This window comes from Pipistrellus hanaki (assembly GCF_964339955.1).
Source record: "Pipistrellus hanaki genome assembly, chromosome: 2".
Taxonomy (NCBI): domain Eukaryota; kingdom Metazoa; phylum Chordata; class Mammalia; order Chiroptera; family Vespertilionidae; genus Pipistrellus; species Pipistrellus hanaki.
Window position 1 is genome coordinate 64,883,628 of NC_140504.1, and position 25,082 is coordinate 64,908,709.

The following is a 25,082-nucleotide window of genomic DNA, read 5'->3' on the forward strand; positions in this document are numbered from 1 at the left end:
TTTTAACGTACTCTTTGCTATTTTTTTTAAATCAGAAGAAATTTCTCTTTAGACTAACAACAAAAAAGTTTACATTACCCGGAATTTTTCAAAAGCAGGCATCTTTCATCCACTGAAACAGGAACTTTCATCTCTCCAAATGGACTATTACAGTCTGTTGGGTATGTTGATTTATGTTTACATAAAAGACCATGTTAATATAACTCGATATTTGTGGCTTAGATTCTTGTAATTTCAACTATTACACATGACTTAAAAGATGAAAAGAAAATCGTTTGGGGTATTTATTTATTTTAAAAGTATTACTTCATTTAGCTTGATGATAAAAGTTGAATTTATTTCAAAAATGTTCTTGTAAATTCTTTTCAGTACAAGATCAAAACTACAATTAAAGCCAAAGTATAAGTATTGAAAAATATTGTAACGTGTAATTTCCCCCCAAGAATTTTAATATTCATGAAAATAGTTTTGTTGCCTATCAATACTTATTAAAAATCAATAAAATTTCTGAAAGCAGTTTCTTATGTAAAATTTAGGTCATTGTAGAATTTGAGTTATGTTATAATAATAATAACTATGCTTATTACACAAGTATTCTGTCTCAAGGGCTTTACATACATTATATTTATCCCATTCATTCCTCAAAACATCCATTTAAAATAGGATCAGAAAGTAGAGGATTTTGCTGAAACCAGTTTGGCTCAGTGGATAGAGCGTCGGCCTGCAGACTGAAAGGTCCCGGGTTCGATTCCGGTCAAGGGCATGTAACCTTGGTTGCGGGCACATTCCCAGTGGGGCGTGTGCAAGAGGCAGCTGATCGATGATTCTCTCTCATCGATGTTTCTAACTCTCTATCCCTCTCTCTTCCTCTCTGTAAAAAAATCAATAAAATATATTAAAAAAAAATAAAGTAGAGGATTTTGTTCTAATTTAGTAAATGGAAAGTGCAGGATCAGAAACCGTGTTTGCCAGTGCAAAAAACCCTTGCCCTGTCTGTTTCCATTGATACTGTGTATCTTCCTTCACCCATGTTGGCGCCAGGGGGACCCAGGAGACAGAGCCAAATGAAATCTCCAGCCAAGAGCCTGCTACTAGGAGCATTGGTCCCACCCTAAATCCTCGCTCCTTTCTTCTCAGTATACTTAACACATTTACAAAGGAATTTTTTAGCTAATGTTGTCTCTTCCATAGAAGTCTCTTTCTTTGTTCTAGCCAATTCTAAATATTAGAGAGCTCTTCCTTTAACAATGAGAACTATTAAGTGCCACAAATTATTTTTCTTTCTATTTTCCCTTCTGATTCTCTGTCTCCTTGGCCCATACAGACTGCCTGGAATATAGAAACTGCTCAATAAATGGTCACTATTACTACTTTCCAGGTTCTGGGGCTCCTCTCTGAAGGGATTTTTAATAATAACAATAAAAAGTACAACTAATACTTGGTGCACACTATGTGCTAAGATTTCTTACAAGTATGTTAATTGTATGTGCTCTGTTATTATATATATTTATGAAGCCAGAGGAAAGTGATATTAACCCAGAAATCAATGGCATTTTTATACACCAATAATGATCTCTCAAACAGAGAAACTAAAACAATACCATTGCAACCAAAAATTAAGATACTTAGGAATAAACTAAACCAAGAAGGTACAATAATTGTACCCAGAAAGCTATAGAACATTGAAAAAAGAGAGAGAAAAAATACATAAATAAAAGGAAGAATATACCATGTTCATGGAATCATAGAATCAACACCATTAAAAATGTCCAAACTACCCAAAGCAATATATAGAATCAATATAATCCTTATTAAAATATCTATGGCATATTTCACAAATCTAGAACAAATATTCCAAAAATATGTATGAAATAAAAAAGACCTTGAATAGCCACAGCAATTTTTTTTAGGCTTTTTTTTATTTTTTATTTTTTTTATTAAATTATTATCTGTGTACATATTTTAACATTGCCCCCCCTCCCATACAGACCCTCCCTCCCCAGAGTTTTGTGTCCATTGGTTGTACTTATATGCATGTATACAAGTCTTTCGGTTGATCTCTTATCTCCCCCAGATCTCCCGGCTGTAATTTGACAGTCTGCTTGTTGCTTAACTGTCTTTATATCTATCTTTTGGTTTGTCAGTTTATGTTTTTTAATATCCATAAATGAGTGAGGCCATGTGGTATTTCTCTTTCATTGACTGGCTTATTTCACTCAGCATGATGTTCTCTAGTTCTATCCACATTGCTGCAAATGATGAGAATTCCTTCTTTTTTATGGCAGCATAGTATTCCATTGTGTAGATGTACCATGGTTTTTTGATCCAATCATCTGCTGACGGGCACCTAGGCTGTTTCCAGATTCTAGCTATTGTAGATTGTGCTGCTATGAACATAGGGGTGCATATATCCTTTCTGATTGGTGTTTCTAGTTTCTTGGGATATATTCCTAGGAGTGGGATTACTGGGTCAAATGGGAGTTCCATTTTCAGTTTTTTGAGGAAACTCCACACTGTTCTCCACAGTGGTTGCACCAGTTTGCATACCCACCAGCAGTGCACGAGGGTTCCATTTTCTCCACAACCTCGCCAACACTTGTCGTTTGTTGATTTGTTGATGTTGGCCATTCTGACAGGTGTGAGATGGTACCGCATTGTTGTTTTGATTTGCATCTCTTGGATAATTAGTGACTTTGAGCATGTTTTCATGTGCCTTTTGGCCTTCCTTCTGTCTTCTTTTGAAAATATTCTATTTAGGTCCATTGCCCATTTTTTAATTGGATCATTCATCTTCCTTTTATTTAGTTGTATAAGCTGTCTGTAAATATTGGAGATTAAACCTTTATCAGTGGTATTATTTGCAAATATGTTCTCCCACACCATGGGCTTTCTTGTTGTTTTGATGATGGTTTCTTTTGCTGTAAAAAAGCTTTTGATTTTGATGTAGTCCCATTTGTTTATTTTCTCTTTAGCTTCCATTGCCCTAGGGGCAGTATCAGTGAAGAAGTTCTTTTGGCATATGTCTGAGATTTTGCTGCCTGTGGATGCTTCTAGTATTTTTATGGTTTCCCGTCTGATGTTTAAGTCCTGTATCCATTTTGAGTTTATTTTTGTGAATGGTGTAAGTTGGTGATCTAGTTTCATTCTTTTGCATGTGTCTGTCCAATTTTCCCAACACCATTTATTGAAGAGACTGTCTTGACTCCATTGTATATTTGTGCCTCCTTTGTCAAATATTAATTGAGCATAGTAATTTGGGTTGATATCTGGGTTCTCGATTCGATTCAATTGATCTATATGTCTGTTTTTGTGCCAGTACTAGGCTGTTTTGAGAACAGTGGCTTTGTAATACAGTTTGAAGTCTGGTATTGAGATCCCTCCTACTTTACTCTTCTTTCTCAGGATTGCTGTGGCTATTCGGGGTCTTTTATTGTTCCAAATGAACTTTTGGAGAGTTCTTTCTAGGTCAGTGAAATATGCCATTGGTATTTTAAGGGGGAGTGCATTGAACCTATAGATTGCTTTAGGAAGTATGGACATTTTGATGATGTTGATTCTACCAGTCCATGAACATGGTATGTTCTTCCATCTGTTTACATCTTCCTCTATCTCTGTTTTCAGTGTCCTGTAGTTTTCCGTGTATAGGTCCTTTACTTCCTTAGTTACGTTTATTCCTAGGTATCTTAATTTTTTTGGTGCGAGGGTAAATGGAATTGCTTTTTAGTCTCTGTTTCTATAAATTAACTGTTTGTGTATAGAAATGCCATAGATTTCTTGGCATTAATTTTGTATCCTGCTACATTGCCAAATTCATTTATTAAGCCAATTAGTTTTTTAATGGAGTCTTTTGGGTTTTTTATATACAATATCATGTCATCTGCAAATAAGGATAACTTTACTTCTTCTTATCCAATTTGGATGCCTTTTATTTCCTCCTCTTGTCTAATTGCAATGGCTAGTACTTCCAGTACTATGTCAAAGAGGAGTGGCTATAGTGGGCATCCCTGTCTTGTTCCTGTTCTTAGAGGGAATGGTTTTAGTTTTTGCCCATTGAGTATGATGTTGGCTGTGGGTTTATCATATATAGATAGCTTTTATTATGTTGAGGTATGATCCTTGTACTCCCACCTTGTTGAGAGTTTTTATCAGGAAAGGGTGTTGGATTTTATCAAATGCTTTTTCTGCATCAATTGATATGACTATATGATTTTTATCTTTCAGCTTGTTTATGTGATGTATCACATTTATTGATTTGCGGATATTGTACCAACCTTGCATTCCTGGAATAAATCCTACTTGGTCATGGTGTATGATCTTTGTGATGCTCTGCTGGAGCCGATTTGCTAGAATTTTGGCATCTATGTTCATGAGGGATATTGGCCAGTAATTCTCTTTCATTGAGTTGTCTTTATCTGGTTTTGGTATTAGGGTGATGCTGGCTTCATAGAAGGAATTTGGAAGTGTTCCTTCCTCTTGGATTTTTTGGAATAGTCTGAGGAGGATAGGTTTTAGTTCTTCCTCGAATGTTTGGTAAAACTCTCCTGTGAAGCCATCTGGCCCTGGGCTTTTGTTTGCTGGAAGCTTTTTGATGACTGTTTCAATTTCTTCCCAAGTCACTGCTCTATTGAGATTTTTAGATTCTTCCTGATTGAGTTTTGGAAGGTTGTATTTTTCTAGGAATATGTCCATTTCCTCCAGGTTGTTCAGTTTGTTGGAATAGAGTTGTTCATAGTATTTTGTGACAATCCTTTGTATTTCGGCGGGGTCTTTTGTTATTTCACCTCTTTCGTTTCTGATTTTGTTTATTTGGATCCTCTCTCTTTGTTTCGTGGTTAGCCTGGCTTGAGGTTCATCTATCTTGTTTATTCTTTCAAAGAACCAGCTCTTGGTTTTGTTGATCTTATGTATTGTTTCTTTGGTCTCTATGTCGTTTATCTGTGCTCTGATTTTTGTTATTTCCTTCCTTCTGCTTACACTGGGCTTTTCTTGTTGCTCTTTTTCTAACTCTTTGAGTTGTAGAGTTAGATAATTTGTTACCATTTTTTCTAGTTTTTTTGCAATAGGCTTGTAGGGATATGAACTTCCCTCTCAAAACTGCTTTTGCTGTGTCCCATAGATTTTGGATAGTTGTGTTTTCATTGTCATTTGTTTTCAGGATGTTTTTAATTTCTTCCTTGATTTCTTTGGTAACCCAGTATTTGTTTAATAGCATGCTGTTTAGTCTCCATGTGTTTGATTTCTTTGGATTTTTTTCATTGTAGTTAATTTTCAGTTTTATGCCACTATGATCTGAGAAGATGCTTGATATGATTTGTACCTTCTTGAATTTGAAGAGACTTTGCCTATGTCCCAAAATGTGCTCTATCTTTGAGAATGTCCCATGTGTGCTTGAGAAGAATGTATATTCTGTGACTTTGGGGTAGAATGTTCTGAAGATGTCGATTAATTCCATCTGGTCTAGCGAGTCATTTAGGATTGATATTTCTTTGCTGATTTTTTGTTTAGATGATTTGTCAAAGGGTGACAATGGTGTATTAAAATCTCCTACTGTGATTGTATTGCTATTAATCTCTCCCTTAATGTCCTCCAGCAGTTTTTTTATATATTGGGGTGCTCCCGTATTGGGTGCATACATATTTACCAGGGTTATTTCTTCTTGTTGGATTGCTCCCTTTAGTATTATGAAGTGGCCTTCATTATCTATTGTTATGTCCTTCACTCTGAGATCTAATTTGTCAGATATAAGTATTGCTACCCCAGCTTTTTTTTCATTTCCATTTGCCTGGAAAAACTTTTTCCATCCCTTCACCCTCAGTCTGTGTGCATCTCTTTTTCTGAGGTGGGTTTCTTGTAGACAACAGATGTATGGGTCTTGTTTTCTTATCCAATCTGTTACCCTATGTCTTTTGATTGGAGCATTTAGTCCATTTACATTTAAAGTTATTATTGATAGATACTTATTTGATGCCATTTTTATTCTATACCCCTGTGTTCCTTCTTTGCTTTCTATTTCTTTGTTTTTACAGTAGACCCTTTAGCATTTCTTGCATTTCTGGTTTGGTGGAGATAAATTCCCTTAGTCTGTTTTTGTCTGTGAAGCTCCTGATTTCACCTTCACTTTTGATTGATAGCCTTTCTGGGTACAGTATTCTTGGATTCAGACCCTTTCTTTGCATGACTTTGTATATTTCATCCCATTCCCTTCTGGCCTGGTAAGTTTCTGTGGAGAAATCAGTTGCGAGTCTGATGGGGGTTCCTTTATATGTAACTTTCTGTCTCTCTCTGGCTGCTTTTAAAATTCTTTTTTTGTCGTTGGTGTTTGCCAGCTTAATTATAATATGCCTAGGGGTCGGTTTTCTGGGGTTCATTTTGCTTGGGACTCTGTGAGCATCTTGGATTTGTATGGGTTTTTTCTTCTCTATCTCAGGAAAGTTTTCTGTCATTATTTCTTGAAATACATTTTCCATGTCTTCCTCAATTCCCTTTCCTTCTGGAACCCCTATTTTTCTAATATTGTTTTGTTTTGTATTGTCCTAAAGTTCCCTTAGACTTTCCTCCTGCTTTTTAATTTTTTTTCCAGAAGCTGTTCTAATTGGGTATTTTTTTCCATCTTGTCTTCTAGCTCGCTGATGCGGTCCTCTGCTTCTTCTAATCTACTTTTGATGCTTTCTATTGAGTTCTTTACAGTAGTGATGTCATTTTTCATTTCTTCTTGGTTCTTCTTCATTTCCTCTTGATTCTTACTCATATTGTCAAATTTGTCTTCCATTCTTTTTAGCCATCGTATGATCATTACTCTGAATTCTTGCTCTGGTAGGTTGCTTGCCTCTATCTCGTTTACTTCCTTTTCTGGTGAAGCCTGCTTTTCTTTCATATGCGGGCTATTTTTTGGTCTCCCCTTGATCTAGGATGTCTGGTTGTGTAGTTCTCTCTCTCCTTTTCGCTGAGCAGTGGGGCACTCCTGTGAGGCCAGGTGTTCGCGCCACCTGGGATCCACGTTCTGGGGGTCACAGCTGCTTGGTGGTCCCTGCCGCTGTGTGGATGCTCTAAAATATTTCATACAAGGATATTGGCTGGGGGAAAGCATAAAAATCAGTATTTTAAGGAATTTTCTTCCTATTCATAAACAGCAAACATTAAGACCCCCATCTTCTTTGATGTTCCTGCTCTGAATCCCATCTCTTCTCACTCTCTCAAGAATTTAGTTCTTTCAGTAATCTCTTCTTTCTTCTGATTAATCAACTTCTCCTCCCTGCATGATTTCTCCATACAAAAACCTATTACCAATCAACTGTACAAACAAAACCAAATAAAAACACCACTCACCCAAGAATTTCCTCCAACAATTACACCAATATTATTTTCTCCTTCACAGCAAAACAGATTATAAAAACTTTCTACACATATCATTTCTACTTCTTCACCTTTTATTACCTTTTCAATCAACTTTAGTCTCAACAATAGCCTCAAACTCTTTCATTCTAAAATCACCAGTATATCAACTTCGCCAACATCTTACTCCACCACTCAGAAGCACTGACAGCATTGTATACTGTCTCATCCCTGAATTACTCTCCTGTTAGCTTCCCTGACATTATAAGACCCTAGTCTGGCCCCTCCATTTTAGTCTCCTATGTCTGCTTCTCATCTGAATGTTAAAAATTCGCCTGGATCTTTTTTCCTCTCTCAACACATTTTGTTTTGATGATCTCATGTGTTTATATAGCTTTTAAAACCATCTATTTGCTGACAACTCCCAAATTTATGCAACTATTTCACCCTCTAAGTTTCCACAGTTGTATATCCAACTACCTATTAGATATCTCTTAGCAGTTTTACATGCATCTCAACATACCAAAATAAAACTCCAGATTTTTTTCCCAGGGCTTGGTAATTGAATGAAAAAACTAAACTTATAGATGGAGCACCAACAAATCAGGAGAACCAGCCCCCTCGAAAAAAAAATTTTTTTAAGCAAAGAATTTAGTATTTTAAAATAAAACTATAAGTAGTCATCAGGATTAGGATTTGACTAGACATCTTTTCATTTGTTCTTAGTGTTGTTTTTATTTTATATTATGTTTAGAGAGAAGACTCTAATCAACCCCATGTCTTCCCTAATTTTATAGTAAATGCATTAGCATTGTTATCCATTCAGTTTCAAAGCCAGAAACCTGGATATTAACCTTGATAAATTCCTTCATTTCCCACAATCAATCCAGAAGCAAGTCCTCATGCATGGCTCCCAAAAATATCTCAACCCATGCACTATTCTTCACCACTGCCATTGTCAGTTCACTTCAATCTCTCAACTGGACTATTTCATACACCCTCCTTACTGCATGTTGCATTCATATTCATTCTCCACTCAACAGGCAGGATGTCCTTTTAAAATTACAAAGTGTTCCCTAACTGGTTTGGCTCAGTGGATAGAGTGCTGGCCTGCAGACTGAAAGGTTCCAGGTTCGATTCCAGTCAAGGGCATGTACCTTGGATGCAGGCACATCTCCAGTGGGAGGTGTGCAGGAGGCAGATGATCGACATTTCTCTCTCATCGATGTTTCTAACTCTCTATCCCTCTCCCTTCTTCTCTGTAAAAAAAAAAAAATCAATAAAATATATTAAAAAATACAAAGTGTATCTCCCATTACTAAACACCTCCTGGTGGTTTTTCATTGCTCTTCAAATGTAATTTTGACTCCATGGCATAGATTTCTAGGCCCTGACTGCTCTGGTCAGTGCGCTTTTCTTTGTCACAAGCTGGGCACCAGATCACATACTAGTTTTGGTTTGATATTTCTCATAATTTGGACCCAGTTTTCTTCAGTGACATCTCAGGGAAACCATCTAATGAGAAACTGCTAGCTAGTTTTCAATCATGTCATCTTGTTTATTTTCACAAATTGTAATTTTTTATTTTCTGTTTGCTTCTTTTGATTCTCTCTTTAATTCAACTGTAAGCTAAATGAGGACAGAGGCCTGACATGGGTTTTTGTTTTTTGTCCTCCCCCCACCTCCCCGCCCCGTATTCTCCTATGCCTGACACATACCTTGTTTCCCCGAAAATAAGACAGTGTCTTATATTAATTTTTTCTACCAAAGTTGCGCTTGGTCTTATTTTCAGGGGATGTCTTATTTTTCCATGTGCTAGGTCTTATTTTCGGAGGATGTCTTATTTTCGGGGAAACACGGTAGTAGGGGCTCAAAGATTAATGGTGAATTGTGGCTTCTACCCCTAAATTGAATTGGACTATATCCAATCCCATGAAAACATATTCATGCTGCTTCTACTCCCTCCCGACTAAAGGAAACAATTCTTAAATTCTGGACACTAGGCTGAGCCATGATTTATTTGCTTTTTATAGAAGGAGCTAATAGATAATCAAGCCTATAGATAGTTTTTCATTACTAACAATGGAATAGATGAGTAAATGAATCATTTGCTCTGATCTTCTGTTTCCTCATTAATACTGTAAAATGAGGACAATATTATTTAAGTTCCTTCCTACTATAAGTTTCAAAACCCCTGAAAGTCTCATCAGACAAATATTTTCATTAAATTTATTAAAGAGACATTGGCTAATAAAATTTTGTAGGTTTCCAGTGTACAATTCAATAATGTACTATCTGTGCATTGCATGGTGTGCCCACAACCCAAAGTCAATATTTTTTCATCACCATATACTTGACCCCTCTCCTGCACCCTGCTCCCCTTTCCTCTGGTAACATACTGTTGTCTGTGTCTATGAGTTTTTGTTGTTTGTCTTGTTTGTTCATTTGTTGCTTTCAGTTTTATATCCCACAAAGTTATATGATTCTTGGCTTTTTCTGTCTGACTTATTTTGCTTTGCATGATATGGGGCAGTATTTCACAAAGGGCAGTATTTCATCTCATGGCTTCATCAAACAAATACTTAAATGAGAGATAGGAGGTTTAGCCACACACACATCTGGACTCAGGAAGTTTTCTGGCAAGTTTAGCCCATGAAGTGTTGTAGAGGAATTACCAGGAATTCATCATAACAATGTCAACTTCTTGTAACTATCCTGTTTGAAAACTAATATTTCATTGCTTATTTTTATATGAAAATATAAAGATTACACGAGATTCATCAGAACTCTATAGTCTATAAGCATCAGTGAGATTAAGAGGTGCTTATAGTTTTCAATATTATCCACATGAATTCTTAGTAAAGTGTCTACTGCAAAGTAAGTTTTTAATAAATAGTAATAAACATAATTTTTCTATACTATTGATATATGCAACAGATTCAGCTGTTCTAAGACACAGGAGATATATTCAACATGCAAATAGGATAGGAAAAGCTAGTATTTTAAATATTCTATCCTAATTCTGTCTGAAGAATAAACATCACAGAAAACTTGGAAAATAATTTAGAAGCACAGACCTGACTGTAAGCTATTCATGTTTTCTATTTTTCTAACTCTGAATATGGCATATTAAGGAAGGTGGGCAAGTTGTCAAAATTCAATAAGACATTTAACAATTTTCATTCATTCTGACCCAGGCTTCTCAGAATTAATATTATAATATCCATGGAATATTTTATTAGGCTTTAGAAAAATCTATTTGATATGTTAAAATTCAATGACACATTAAATGCATGGCATTTAGACTATTAATTTCACCCTCTTTTTAAATGATGAGTATTTACTCTAAATGACCTATCATATTGAATAAAGATTATTGTCTAAGACATTTTTTTAAGACATTTTTTAAAGCTTCTCATCAGTGTCTACTAAATTAGTGATCAAATAATAAACCATAAAAACTATCCATTACAGGCTGGGAAACATACAACCTAAGATGGAGTAAATTTGGTAATCTTTTTGACAAGGGCTAAGTGGATTAAGGACCTTGCTTAATCCATTGAACAAATGTGAGGAAGTGTGATTAAGACCCAGCCCTTTGGCACTATAATCCACCAGACACTGGTGTCTGAGGTTGAGGAAATGGAGTCACAAGAAGCAATTTCACTCCATGGGGGTGTGTGTGGGGGGGTCTGTATTCTGCTGAGCTTTGAACAAGCTGGCACCCAGTCGCTACTTGGGCACAGGCACACAATCAAAAATCTGCTTTTAGGCACAGATGAATCGGCATGAAATCTGTCCTTCGGCCTAGAACCTGGGAATTTTGGCTATATTTACTTAATATGCCATTCCAACAAAGTGATTGAAACTCCAGGAGTGGGCACATTTGATAAGATGCAGAAGGCACAGCAGGAAGAATTCCGACATTGCTGGCAATAGACTCAGAGTTTTAAGAAGAAAAAAATACTTTGTGTAGATAAATTCTGGAAGAATGTATGCCAAAATGTTCATAATGGTTATCTCTTAGAGAAGAAATTATAAAAGTTTTCTCTTTGAAATTATATATTTCTACAATATAATTTTGAATTTTTTAAAAGTATGTGTTATATTATAAGAGAAAATACAAATAATTGGAAAGCAAGGAAAATGCTGTAATCATTTCACCAGCAATCAATCCTCATATCTTTACTTTTTAAATCATTGTAAGGGAAATTTGCCTTTTATCACTTATATCATTCAAGGAACTATTATATCTTTCACAAGATTCCTTTTTTCCTTTATGGAGTAAGCACCCCACAAAATAGATGTGCCTGGGATTTAACATGAGGCTGAATTGTGTGTATAAAATACTTTTAGTTCATCTTCAATAAAATAGAATATTCTTTTAAAAATATACACTTTTATTGATTTCAGACAGGAAGGAAGAGGGAGATAGAGAGATAGAAACATCGATGATGAGAATCATTGATCGGTTGCCTCCTGCACACCTCCCATTGGGGCCGAGCCCGCAACCCAGGGATGTGCTTTTGGCCAGAATCAAACCCAGGACCCTTCAGTCCACAAACCAATGGTCTATCCACTGAGTCAAATCAGCTAGGGCAGAATATTCTTAAACCAACAGTGCTAGGAGAAAAAATGATTTCATTAACAGAAATGTTTAGTCAAGTTACTGGATGGTGCTTTTCACCTGTCATGGCAATTAAAATATCTCTAATAAAAATGTAATTGAGATAAAATATAGTCCTTAATTCAGAGTTCATCAGTGAAGATATAATTTATAGTATTGACTATAACTTATTTAAAAGTCTCTATTTGAAAGCTAATTCCATGATAAATTTTAATCATGTGCATAGGACTAGCTTCAACGCTATATTAATTATATATTTAAACTCTACATACAAGCTCATACATTACAGTACAAACACAACATGTAAAATATAGTCTGAACCAAATTAAAATACACCATTTTCCACAGCAGTTATTTGCTTATGATATACTGTAGTTAATTCAGTCCATGCTTTACATTAAATTACTGCTGTGCTTTCTTAACTATTTTGCTCCCTTATGAGAATGGTAGGGTCTGGTTAACTTTGCGACATGAGTTTCTACTTCTTCAGATTACAAAGTAGACATCTGGAATGCTTTTTCCCATCCAAGGTAAAGACTTTAATAAAAGGGGTGAAGGTGTCTATCAAGTTTCACCTCCTTATCCCAAAATCTACCCCATCATTATAATCCTGGTCTCACCCTCCTATTACATTCTAGGTTTTCATCTCTAGCACAACAACTACAATCTATGTCACTAGCAACCCAGTAAGTACAAATATACATTCACTGTTTCAGAAACAGTCTAGACCAGCAGCCAGTCAGCAAATACACCAATCTTTGACAAGATATTCCATCCTCTATTCAGAAAGTCTTGGTGCAAAAGTCAATTGAATTGAATACATTGCCTAGTAACTGAGTATTATATCACACAGTAAAAAATCCAAATGAAAATTCATAGGTTAAACTTAGCCTACTCACTATGGTCAGTGTGGCTCAGTTGGTTGAGCATCATCCCAGTCACAGGTTTGATTCCCTGTCAAGGCACATGCCCTGGTTCTGGGCTTAATTCCCAATAAGGAGTGGGCAGGAGGCAGCCAATTGATGTTTCTCACATCAATGTTTCACTATTTCATCTATAAAAAATCTGTAAAAACATATTTTTAAAAATTTAGCCTATTTCACCTCTCCTTTTCTTTAGTTTTCCAGTTTCATTTCTTAGAGATAACTTTATCAGTTTACATAAATTCAATGCACAGAAAATTTTTTATGTGCATAAAACCAAAAAAAATTCATATACTCTATATATGATATTATTCACTTTATATTTTACTCTTTTTACCATTATACACCTACTTTTCCCACCCCAGATATTGGAAATTGTTCAAAATCAATCCACACAGATCAACTTCATTCATTATAAAGGCTGTATAGTATCCCATGTCACACATATATATAAATTCTGTAATCTATCCCCTATATAGCTATTTTGTTTCTAATTTTTCTGCTATTTCAAACAATGCTATGATGAATATACCTATATTTGTCATTTAAAACATGGTAAGAATATCTGTGGATGAATTCTTATAGTAGAATTGCGAAATTAAAGATGTACATTTTTAACTTGTGATAAGGTATTGCTAAATAGCCTTTTACAGAATTTATACCAACTTATATTCCTAAGAGCAGTTGGGTTCCTATTTTCTCACACTACTTGTTTGTCATTTGTTTATGGTATTTTAATGTCATGAAAAATTTATTTTAATTTAATATGATCAGATTAATGTATATTTTCATTTATGATTTTTTAGTATTGGGTTAACCTAAGAAATGTCTTCTCAAGTTCAAAGTTATTTACATACACACACACACACACACACACACACACACACACAACTGTGTGCATACATATCTAATATATTTTTAGTATACTTATATTTTAAATGTTCTATAGAAATTGTTAAAATACCTGGAACTTTGGTATAAGTAATGAGGTGAGGATCCAAAATAATTTTTTTATTTTCTAGATGACTATCTAGTTGTCTCAATACATTTATTAAATAATTAATCACTTACCCGCTGATTTCCTATGCCATTCTTGCCTTACCCTAATATTCAGCATATGCTATTTAGATTTACTTATAGATTTCCTTGCCTATTCCATTTACCTGCATATCTATAAATGAATTATTATTCCATTAGGGTAATTATTACAACTCTATATATTAAAGATATCTAAGATCTTGCAACTTATTACTGTTTTTATTTCCATAATTTTCTTTAATATTTATCTATTTTCCATGTGAATCCATCTTTCTGGTTCAAAAAAGAAACAACACACAAATGAACAAATTAATAATATTTTAATTGTATTTATTATTATAGAATTAAATATATTTCTTAGTTTAGGAAAAGCTGACATCTACATAGTATTTAATTTTCCTATATAAGAAAATTTATGTTTTCTTTGTACAGATATTGAATATTTCTTTTATTTTTATAATTTTTGTTATGGTTAATATTATATTTTCTTCTATTACAGATTTCAATTGGTTATTGCCTATACTTATGATTGCTGTTGATTACCGTTTATGGTTGTACTCAGCCATTTTTAAAAAAATAAATCTTTATTGTTCATATTGTTACAAAAGTTCCTCATGTTTTTTCCCCCTCCACCAGGTTCCCACCCCAACCTCTGCCCTTTCCCCACTCCCCATTGTCCTCATCTATAAGTGCACAATTTATGTTCAGTCTCTTCCCACACCCCCCACTCCTCTTTTCCCCAAGAATCATCAGTTCACTCCCCTTCCATATCTCTGATTCTATTATATTCAACAGTTAATATTGTTCATCAGATTTTTTTTTAATTCCCTTGGTTTTTATATTCACTTGTTGATAGTTACGTATTTGTTGTTCATAGTTTTTATCTTTATTTACTTTTTCTTCCAAAAGAACCCCCTTCAGCAATTCATATAATTCTGGTTTGGTGGTGATGAACTACTTTAGCTTTTTTTTATTTGTGAAGCTCTTTATCTGGCCTTTGATTCTGAGTGATAGCTTTGCTGGGTAGATTATCTTTGGCTGTAGGTTCTTGCTATTCATCACCTTGACTATTTCTTGCCATTCCCATCTGGCCTGCATGGTTTCTGTTGAGAAATCAGTGGACAATCGTATAGGTGCTCCTTTATAGGTAACTACCTGCTTAGCTCTTGCTGCTTTTAATATTGTCTCTTTGTCTTTTGCTCTTGGAATTTTAATTATGATGTGTCTTGGTGTGGTCCCCTTTGGATTCCTTTTGTTTAGAGTTCTGTGCGCTTCCTGGACTTGTAAGTCTATTTCTTTCCCCAGGTGGGGGAAGTTTTCTGACACTATTTCTTCCAATATGTTTCGGTATCTTGCTCTCTCTTATTTTCTGGGACCCCATAATTCTGATGTTGGTTCGCTTAAAGTTGTCCCAGAGGTTTCTTACACTATCTTCAACTTTCTGGATTCTCTTGTCTTCTTGCTTCTGTGGAGGAGTCTCCTCTGGCTCTTTGTGTTCCAAATCTTTTACTTGATTCTTGCAATCTTTCATTCTGTTTTTAGGACTCTGTAAAATATTTTTTATTTCAGACAATATATTCTTTATTTCTTGTTGATCCCTTTTCATATCCTCATAGGTCTCATTTATTTTATCAGCCTTTTCTAGAAAATTCTTGAAAAACCTTATAAGCGTGGTTTTGAACTCTATATCCAGTCTCTTTTTGTCCTCCATTTCTTTTGTTTGTGATCTGTTTCCTTGTCTTGGCATTTTCACAGCTTCCCTGAGTTGGTAGGGTGGCTTTGTGTGCTAAGGTGTCCTATATGGTTCAGTGGGTCAGCCTCCCAGTTATCTGAGGTGGACATTCTTGGTGCACCCCTTTGTGGACTGTGTGTATAGTCTTTTGTAGTTAAATCTTAATTGTTGTTGGTATCACTGGGAGGAAGTGACCTCCAGGACAATTGGCTTTGAGGATCAGCTGTGTCTATGCAGGGAGACAGCCTTATTCAAAAGCCTCTGTGCTCAGCTTGGATGGCGCAGAGTTTCAGGGTGCAGCCTATAGCCTTGGTTTCCTGAGTCTCAGTGTTCCTCAGTGTCCTTTGGTACTCACTGCAAGCACCTCTGACAGAAAGGTGCCCTCAAGTTTTCCCCACTACTGGACAGTCTAGTGTCTCCGCCAATGAGCCCGTAACTGGGGTTCAGTGCAGTTGGAAGTGGGGTTCAGTGCAGTCCAGAGCTTTTGTCTTCTTCCTGCTAGGGCAATCCAGCAGCACAGTCAACAGTTCCTCCTCTGTGCGCAATGTGCGAGACTCGGGGCTCTGCCTTTCACCACTCCCCTGAGTTTCTACCTTACAGCCTAGAATCCCTCTATATGAGCCTGGGACCCCAGGGTCTCGGCCAGAACTGGGGTTCAATGCAGCCGGAACTTGGGTTCAGCACAGTCTGGATCTTTTATCTACTTCCTCCTAGGGAACGCCAACCAGGCACTCAGCCGCCCCTCCTCTCCTGCTCCGTCCTCTCCCCATGTGTGCACCATGTCTCTGTACCTTAGGCTTTTACAGCTCCTCTGATTTCCTTCTGGTTTTTTCTTTCCTTCTAGTTGTAGAATTTCCAGTCAGTCAACTTTCCTGTAGTTCTGGATAATGTCCACTTTATATTTTAGTTGTATTTTTTGAAATTGTTGTGTGAGGCTGCAGTGAGGCGTTTACCTATGCTGCCATCTTGGTTTCTCCTCCTTTTGATTTTTTTTTTTACTCAGCCATTTTTAAGATCCCCTGTTTCTTATAATTTTTAGTTGATTCTTTTGTATATTCATGTATGCAAGTATAACATTTGTAAATTAAGGTTTCATTGGTCAAACAGCAATAAAGTTAGGAGCTAGAATAAAATGTTCATATTCTAACTTCAGTGTTACGGTCCACCTTCCCCCAAACTTTTGTCATCTCTTGCTGAATTCTAGCTCATCTTTCTAAATGATTTTCTTGCCACATATTTCTCCCCTCTCTAATCCACCCTCCCATCATACAGTTTCCAAAGAAACAATTAAGATCAAGTTCCTTTTGTAAGTGAAGATAGCCAAACCCTTTATTATGACTTTCCAAATCCAATCAATATGCTTCTTTTTCTTTTTACCATACTTTTTATTCACCCTTCAGTAACTGTCATTTTCCAAATACACCATGCCCTTTTAAGACTCTATGTCATTAGGATTAAATTTGGATTTATAGGAAAGGAGAAAAATGTTTCGAGTGGCTCTCACAAGAGATAAATTTAATCTCTCTCAGATAAAAGAAGGGGAGAGATGGGCAGCACTGGGATGGTGTGGCAGCTCTATAGCTATCTCAGCCCCAGAGTCCTGTTTTTCCATTGACCATCATCAAAGCATAGCTTCCATATTTTCAAGTTCAGCTCCTAACCCAAGGTGGCTTCTAGGGTCCTAGCAATCACATTTGAGTTCCAGACTGATATCTAGGGGGAAATAGCCATTCCATGTTTTTCAAGAGAACTCCTTGGAAGTCTCACACCATCTACTCACATCTCATTTTGTAGAACTTAGTCACTTCGCCATGCAGAGCTGCTTGTGAAGTTGCATAATAGATTTGGGGCTGCGTATATTACCAACCCCCCATAAATATATAAAGTTTCTGATTAAAAGGGAAATTCTAACTCAAATCTTTAAAAGCCAGGTAAAATGTCTTTTCCCCTATAACTTCCCCATGCAGAGGAGGTATTTCCTCCTGTTACCAAACATTGGGTATATATTTCATATATGTTCTCTCTCTCTCTCTCTCTCTCTCTCTCTCTCTCTCTCTCTCTCTCACACACACACACACACATTCTCTCTCTCTCTCTCTCTCTCTCTCTCTCTCTCTCTCTCTCTCTCTCTCTCTCTCTCTCTTTCTCTCTCCCTCTCTCTCTCAACATACATGTTAAACTTCTGTACCTTTATCATAAGGGAGCCTTTATTTTTTTCCCCTTTTTATTGAATTTATTGGGGGTGGCACTGGTTAACAAAATTCCACAGGTTTCAGATACACAATTGTACAATATATCATCTGTACATTGTATTGTGTGTTCCTCATCCCAAGTCACAGAAGCCTTTTTAAACAGAGATCTTGGCTCACTTAAATTTTCTCTCGGCACCTAGCAAAGAGTAAGCCTCCAAGAAATGTTTGTTGAATAAGGCTATATATGCACACATAAATAAGCCATAGTTTTGAGGTCCTTGAGTAAATGACATTTTGTGATGATAAAGTGTAGGCCCTGTTTTTTGTGCTGCTGCTGAAGACCTAAAGCTGGCTAAGCCCCACAGTTAGTAATCCCCTACAGAGGGTGGTGCTCCCTTCCCCCAGGTCAGGTTCCTGGAAAGGAACAGCATCAGCCTAGAGGGGGCACTTTTCCTATCTGCCTAGAGTCAGTATGTGAGCTGCACTGGAATGTCATGGTGGTAGTTAAGAGGACCTGGAGGCCTTTAACAAGGCCTAAGGGCCTTCTTGGCCCTTCTGTGGGCTAGAGAACTGCAGGAAAGCACAGGGAAGGGACAGAATTCTGCTCTGCAGAAGCAGGAGAATGAGTATCACATCTCTCCTCTTTTTCTCTTGGCTTCTCTTAAGCACCCCTTTATTTACATTTCAACTTCCAGAACACAGGTACTTCCACCCCTAAAGTGCTGGGGATTATAACCTCCCTTTGGGGAGCCAGGTATTTAAGTCAAAAGGGAAAGCACCCGAAGACATGCGGAGTAACTGGACCAAGGCTGTCATGGCTCCTGTGGAACTGACTCTTTACTCAGGGCCATGAAGGGCAGCTGGAGAACCTGGAACTTGGAAGGAAGTGTCAAGGGAGGCAGGACCCACACCGAATGCATGCTGTCCAGGCTGTCTTCTCTGGAAAGAAGGGCTTCCCGCAATCTTTGTATTTGTTTCTCTGGCACTCCCAATCACTGTGAGTCAAATTGTGTTGTTGGGATTGTGGAGTCCCGGGGCTCTGGCCTCCAGAAAGCTGTCCCTCCAGTAAGGTTTCCGTATAGATCCTATGAGCTTGGGATTGTTTTTCCATCAACGCCTGAAGCAGGTTGTCCTGGGTTCCACCCTGGACACCGTACATTGTAAAATATGAAGATTAGCGTTATTTATTTACCAACACCTTCCTCTCCAGGTGGCGGACCTATTTCCATTGCTCCAGATGGCTCTCATGGGCCAGCCAAAGCAGGCACTGCTAGCCATCTGCTTCCTGTTGCCATTTCAAGTTGGCTAGTCACTCGGCAAGGCTGGCACAACCCATACACCAGCTGTAGGTATATGCTGCCCCTGCAGGCCTCACGCCTTGCCACACAAGAAATGATAGGGCAGGGGCCATGCTGAAATCAGTGTTTACACTCACGAGGTGGGAAAGCTGCCTCCAAACCTGTGCCAACTAGCTTCCCTTATGGCAAACATAGAAAAGATGCCTGCCCTGGAACTTCCTCTGACAGTGGGACCGCCACTGACTTCATATGGGACTAAGGGGGATGATTGTGGGCAGGGAAAAGGCAATGTTTGTGATCAACAGACAGGACAGAATTCTGAATCCCATATAAGTAAAACAATTCATAATTTCCAATTTACCTTCCCATTTTTGTTTTGTTGTTTATTCTTTCTAATTAGCTGTTTATTTATTTACAATGACAAAATAAATATCTACTCATGCAGAAAGTCTGTAGAGTATAGCTGGAGATTTAAGAAAGCACATATAATTTCACAAACCATAGAGATAATACTATTTTTTAAAATAACAGTTGTATTTTCATCCTCCTAGCAAACTTGAATTAACAACCAATATACAATTTAAAACAATTTTTTGATTTTGTGGGTTAACATCCTATATAATAAAAGAGTAATATGCAAATTGCCACCACTCCAACACACAAGATGGCTACCCCCATGTGGCCAAAAATGGCTGTCCCCATATGGACACAAGATGGCTGCCACTAGATGGCCAGCAGGGAAGGGAAGTTGGGGATGACCAGGCCTGCAGGGGAGAGCAGTTGGAGATGACCAGGCTGGCAGGGGAGGGTAGTTAGGGGTGACCGGGCCATCAGGGGAAGGAAGTTGGGGGTGACCAGGCCTGCAGGGAAGGGCAGTTGGGGGGCACCAGGCCAGCAGGGGAGGGTAGTTAAGGGCAACTAAGCAAGGGAGGGCAGTTTTAGGTGACTGGGCCAGCAGGGGAGGGCAGTTGGGGGCAACCAGGCCTGCAGGGGAGGACAGTTAGGAGTGACCTGGATGGCAGCAGAGGGCTGTTAGTGGGTATCAGATCATCAAGGGAGAAGTTAGGCATCTATCAGGTTGGCAGGGGAGTGGTTAGGGGATGATCAGGCTGGCAGGCAGAAGTGGTTAGGGGCAATCAGGCAGGCAGACGAGCGATTGGGAGCCAGCAGTTCTGGATTGTGAGAGGGAAGTCAGACATTTCCCGAAGGGTCCCAGAGTGTAGAGGGTGCAGGTTGTCCTAAGGGACACCATCCCCCCTCCATGCATGAATTTCATGCACCAGGCCTCTATTATAATATAAAACTTTTACATTCTCAAAATAAAAAATATTTTTTATAAAAATATTGTGATTACTAATATTACAACACATGGTAATACCTTAATTCACTTAACTATTCCCAAATTGCTGGAATTAAGATTTTTCCAACTTTTTACTATTTTAAATATTTATATAATATAACAAACATCTTTGTGCATAAAACTTATTTCTCTATTTTAGATCATGTTCTTAAGATTATTTCCTTGAGATAGAATGATTGTGCCAATTTTAAGGAAAATTTACTACATTGCCAAGTTGCTTAAAAACATATACCAAGAGTGCTGGTTTCAGAGTTCCTTCAACAAAAGGTATATTATTTCTTTTTGAAATGTCAGCTGATTTGGTACATTTCCCCATTTCAAAACCATAAGTATTAGAGGATAAGTATGGGTGAAGGCACTAAACCCATTACCCTGCACCAGATTTTCACTTTGCCCAGTTCCAAGCAGTGGATCTAGGAGTGTAATGTGACCACTGATTCAGAAGCAGGGATGCATTGCAGATCACTGTGCCCAGAAGGCTTCTTCTGTTGTGAGTCCCAGATCAGTGCTTTTCTGTGAACAATGCTTTTTCATTGGCTCACCTCCATTAGCTGACTCTGTGGAAGTTATTGATAACTCTGGGTCTTTAATGGCTTCTTCCCAAGGCCAGGTGGCCTCACCTACAGGGAACAGCATGAGTGCTGTGCAAAGAGGTGAGATTGTTAGCGCCAGGTTGAACATGGTTGGCTCTCAGAATAGAGGTTCAGCAGGAGAAATGGAGTCCTGCTAAGAGGCCAGGCTGCTTCAGAGGCACTGGGGTGACAGGCCAGCACACGAGGCCTTCTCTAGACTTCAGTCGATGGTCTGAAGTGCCCATTGGGTAGTGATGTATAATAATGTTAACGTACTGTTATATCATCCATCATAGCCGCATCTTCTATCTTCACTGAGCCTTTTAGGTCTACAATTAATTAGTACAGCTTTCCCACCACTGCCCCTGTTGCAACTTGTACCTTCTTTCCTCCTCTCTGATAAACTAAATATTACCTATATTCCCAGACCACAACCAATATCACTCTCTTAAGTAATGTATCCCAGTAATTCTGGACTATATTTGTGTTTCCCTTTTCTATATCTCTGTAGTTTTTTAAAAAATTGTTATTGATGCCAAACATTCTGCAATTTGATGAGAACTGACATCTTGTATTTTTTTTTCTAATTTGTTTATAAAGGCAAGTCTTGTGGCCTCAAAAATATCACAAGATTTGTTTTTTGTTTTTTAGAAGAGAGATCTGAATCTTTGTTTTATATCTCTAGTTATCTATAACTCTGAATTGAACCCCACTGCAAATCTAAATGATCTACTTACATAGCAGCCTAGATATATTTTTAACTGAGAATCACTACTTTATTATACCGATCTGAAAAAGATTAAATAGTTATGTTCAAAATGCTTACTGGGTCCAAGTGGCAGGGCCAAGCAACTGGAGCATGATTCAGAACTAACAAAGTGAAAGACACACCTGGACATGATCAAGAGGCATTTCACTGCCAATAAGGCGGGTGGGGTGGGGTGGGGCATTCTAAAACAAAACATGACAACTCCTACAAGTCAAGGAGCTCACCCACCTTGGGGTGAGGGGTGAGGAATGGCTTATTTTGTGGTGACCACATGTGGGAATAGTTCATACACCACTAAAAACCACAGAAGGGTTTTTGTTTTATATAAATACAATAAATACACACACACACACACACACACACACACACACACACACACACACACACACTAGAGGTCCAGTGCATAAAATTTATGTACGGGGTGTGTGTCTCTCAGCCCAGCCTGCACCCTCTCCAATCTGGGACTCCTCGAGGGATGTCCAACTGCCCATTTAGAGATCAGACCTAAATGGATAGTCGACATCCCTCTCACAATACAGGACTGCTGGCTCCCAACTGGTCACCTGCCAGCCTGATTGCCCTAAGTGCCCTCCCCTGCAGGCCTGGTCCCCCCCAACTGCCCTCCCCTGCTGAACATCTTGTGGCGGCCATCTTGTGTCCACATGGGGTGACCATCTTTGACCATATGGGGGTGGCCATCTTGTGTGTTGGAGTTATGGTCAATTTTCATATTGCCTCTTTATTATATAGGATATATAATAATATAGTATATATAATAATATATATAGTTGTTGGTAAAAGTAAATGCAACAGGTTAACATTCAGGATTGATTCCAATATTCTGGAGTCAGCTTTTCTGGAGTCAAGGAGGAAATGTTTATTTGAATCACCTAGCATTCATCTTCCACTGGAATGACTAGAGCCCCCCAGTGAGTTCAATTGACTACAGAATAGCACAGGACTGCTGGGGGAACACAAATACACTCTCTTGTCTCTCCTCATTGGCCATTCCTTAACATGGCTCTTCCCTATCCCCCTACTCTCAAACAGGTCCTTAGTAATAAACAAAACACTAGAAAATAACCAGAGGTTTTTTTAGGTAAGAGCCTCCCTCAGCTTGGACTGAGGATCCATAATCCAGAGGTGCCATACTGACTAGATTGCATGAAGGGAGTGGGTGTAGGAGACAAAATGGCTAAAAGAAAATTGGGAGTCTCCAGTCCCCATCTGCAGTTACAGCCTAAAATGCCTACAGATGTGGTCAGTGTGACATGTGCACAGGAGAGATGCAGGAGAACGGGACGGGAGGAAGGGAAGAAAGTCCTCTGTCTGCTTGCCTTCATTTCTTAGCCTTGTTCTGGGCAGCTACAGCCTCCATGGCTTTAGTGTGGTCTCTTAATCCCCCAGAAACTGCATGGACTTGATGGGCTTCATGTTCTTGTCCAATTCATAAGCAATGGAATACCAGGTGGCATGTTCAGTTCCATATGATAGCTTCTTCAGAAGGACTTTCCATATATTTGAAAATGCCCTGAAAGCTGTTGCCATGGGCTGCAGTCAGTACCTGTTTCCCTCCTTGATCTAGGGCACTATTTCTTCATTTCAAAAGGGCAGAACTCTGGCAATAGTGTCCTTCAGACTCTCACAGGAGGGTAGCTGATCTTCAGTGAGGTCTGCACACCTGTGTTCCTTACTGATGTTGTTGTAGAAGGAAAACTTGGGCTCCATCGGTGGTGGTGGAATATCATAAGAGCACCTCCAGATCTTTACCTGAGCCTCACCATACTTGGCAGAAGTTTCTGCTTTGTTAAGACCAGTCAGGAAAAAAGACTTGGAAAGAAACCAAGATGGTGGCATAGGTAAACACCTAACTGCAGCCTCACACAACAATTTCAAAAAAATACAACTAAAATACAAAATGGATATTTTCCAGAACTACAGAAAAGTTGAATGACTGGAAATTCTACAACTAGAAGGAAAGAGAAAAACAGAAGGAAAATCAGAAGAGCTGTAAAATCCTAAGGTACGGAGACATGGTGCAAGAGTGGGGAGAGGACGGAGTCGGAGAGGAGGAGGCGGCTGAGCCTGGCTGGCGTTCCCTAGTGGGAAGGAGATAAAAGCTCTGGACTGTGCTAAACACCAGTTCTGGGCAAGACCCTGGGGACCCAGGCTCATACAGAAAGATTCTGGGCTGTAAGGTGGAAACTCAAGGGAGCGGCGAAAGGCAGAGCCCGAGAGTCGCGCGCATTGTGCGCAGAGGACAGACTGTTGACTATGCTGCTAGATTGCCCTAGCAGGAAGGAGACAAAAGCTCCAGACTGTGCTGAGCCCTAGTTCCAAGTGCACTGAACCCCAGTTCTAGACCAGACTCTGGGGACCCAGGCTCATACGGAGGTATTCTGGGCTGTAAGGCGGAAACTCAGGGGAGTGGTGAAAGGCAGAGCCCCGGAGGCACGCACATTGCATGCAGAGGACAGACTGTTGACTGTGCTGCTGGATTGCCCTAGCGGAAAGGAGACAAAAGCTCTGGACTGCACTGAACAGCACTTCCAACCCCACTTCCAACTGGACTGAAACCCAGTTTTGGGCTGATTGGGGAAGAGACTAGACTGTCTGGTAATGGGCTAAACTCGAGGACACCTTCTTTCAGAGGTGCATGCAGCGAGTAACAAATGACACTGAGGAACACAGACTTAGGAACCTCATAGGGCAGCCCTGAGAGGAAGCCAAGGCTGTAGGCTCCACCTTGAAACTCCACCCCATCCAAGCTGAACACAGAGGCTTTTGAAATTTTCCTAGTCTAGTCAAATAAGGCTGTCTCTCAGCAGAGACACAGCTGATCCTCACAACCAATTGGTCTGGAGGTCAGTTCCTCCCAGTGATACCAACAGCAAGCAAGACTTAACTACAATAAGGCTATACACACAGTCCACAAAGGGGTGCACCAAGAGTGTCCACTTCAGGTAACTGAGAGGATGACCCACTGAACCATATAGGACACCTTGGCATACAAAGCCACCCTACCAACTCAGGGAAGCAGCAGAAATGCTGAGACAAGGAAACAGATTACAAACAAAAGAAATGAAGGACAAAAAGAGACTGGATATAGAGTTCAAAACCACGCTTATAAGGTTTTTCAAGAATTTCCTAGAAAAGGCCGATAAAATAAATGAGACCTATGAGGAGATGAAAAGAGATCAACTAGAAATAATGAATACATTGTCTGAAATAAAAAAAAA

At 38.5% G+C, this 25,082-nt stretch overlaps 1 pseudogene across 1 annotated transcript; it reads right to left on the reverse strand.

The window, feature by feature from the left end:
* Positions 1-23,182: 23,182 nt before the first annotated feature.
* LOC311617381 (phosphoglycerate mutase 1-like) lies at positions 23,183-23,700 on the reverse strand (annotated as a pseudogene). Its single transcript has one exon. The product of its transcript is annotated as a phosphoglycerate mutase 1-like (transcript).
* Positions 23,701-25,082: the final 1,382 nt, after the last annotated feature.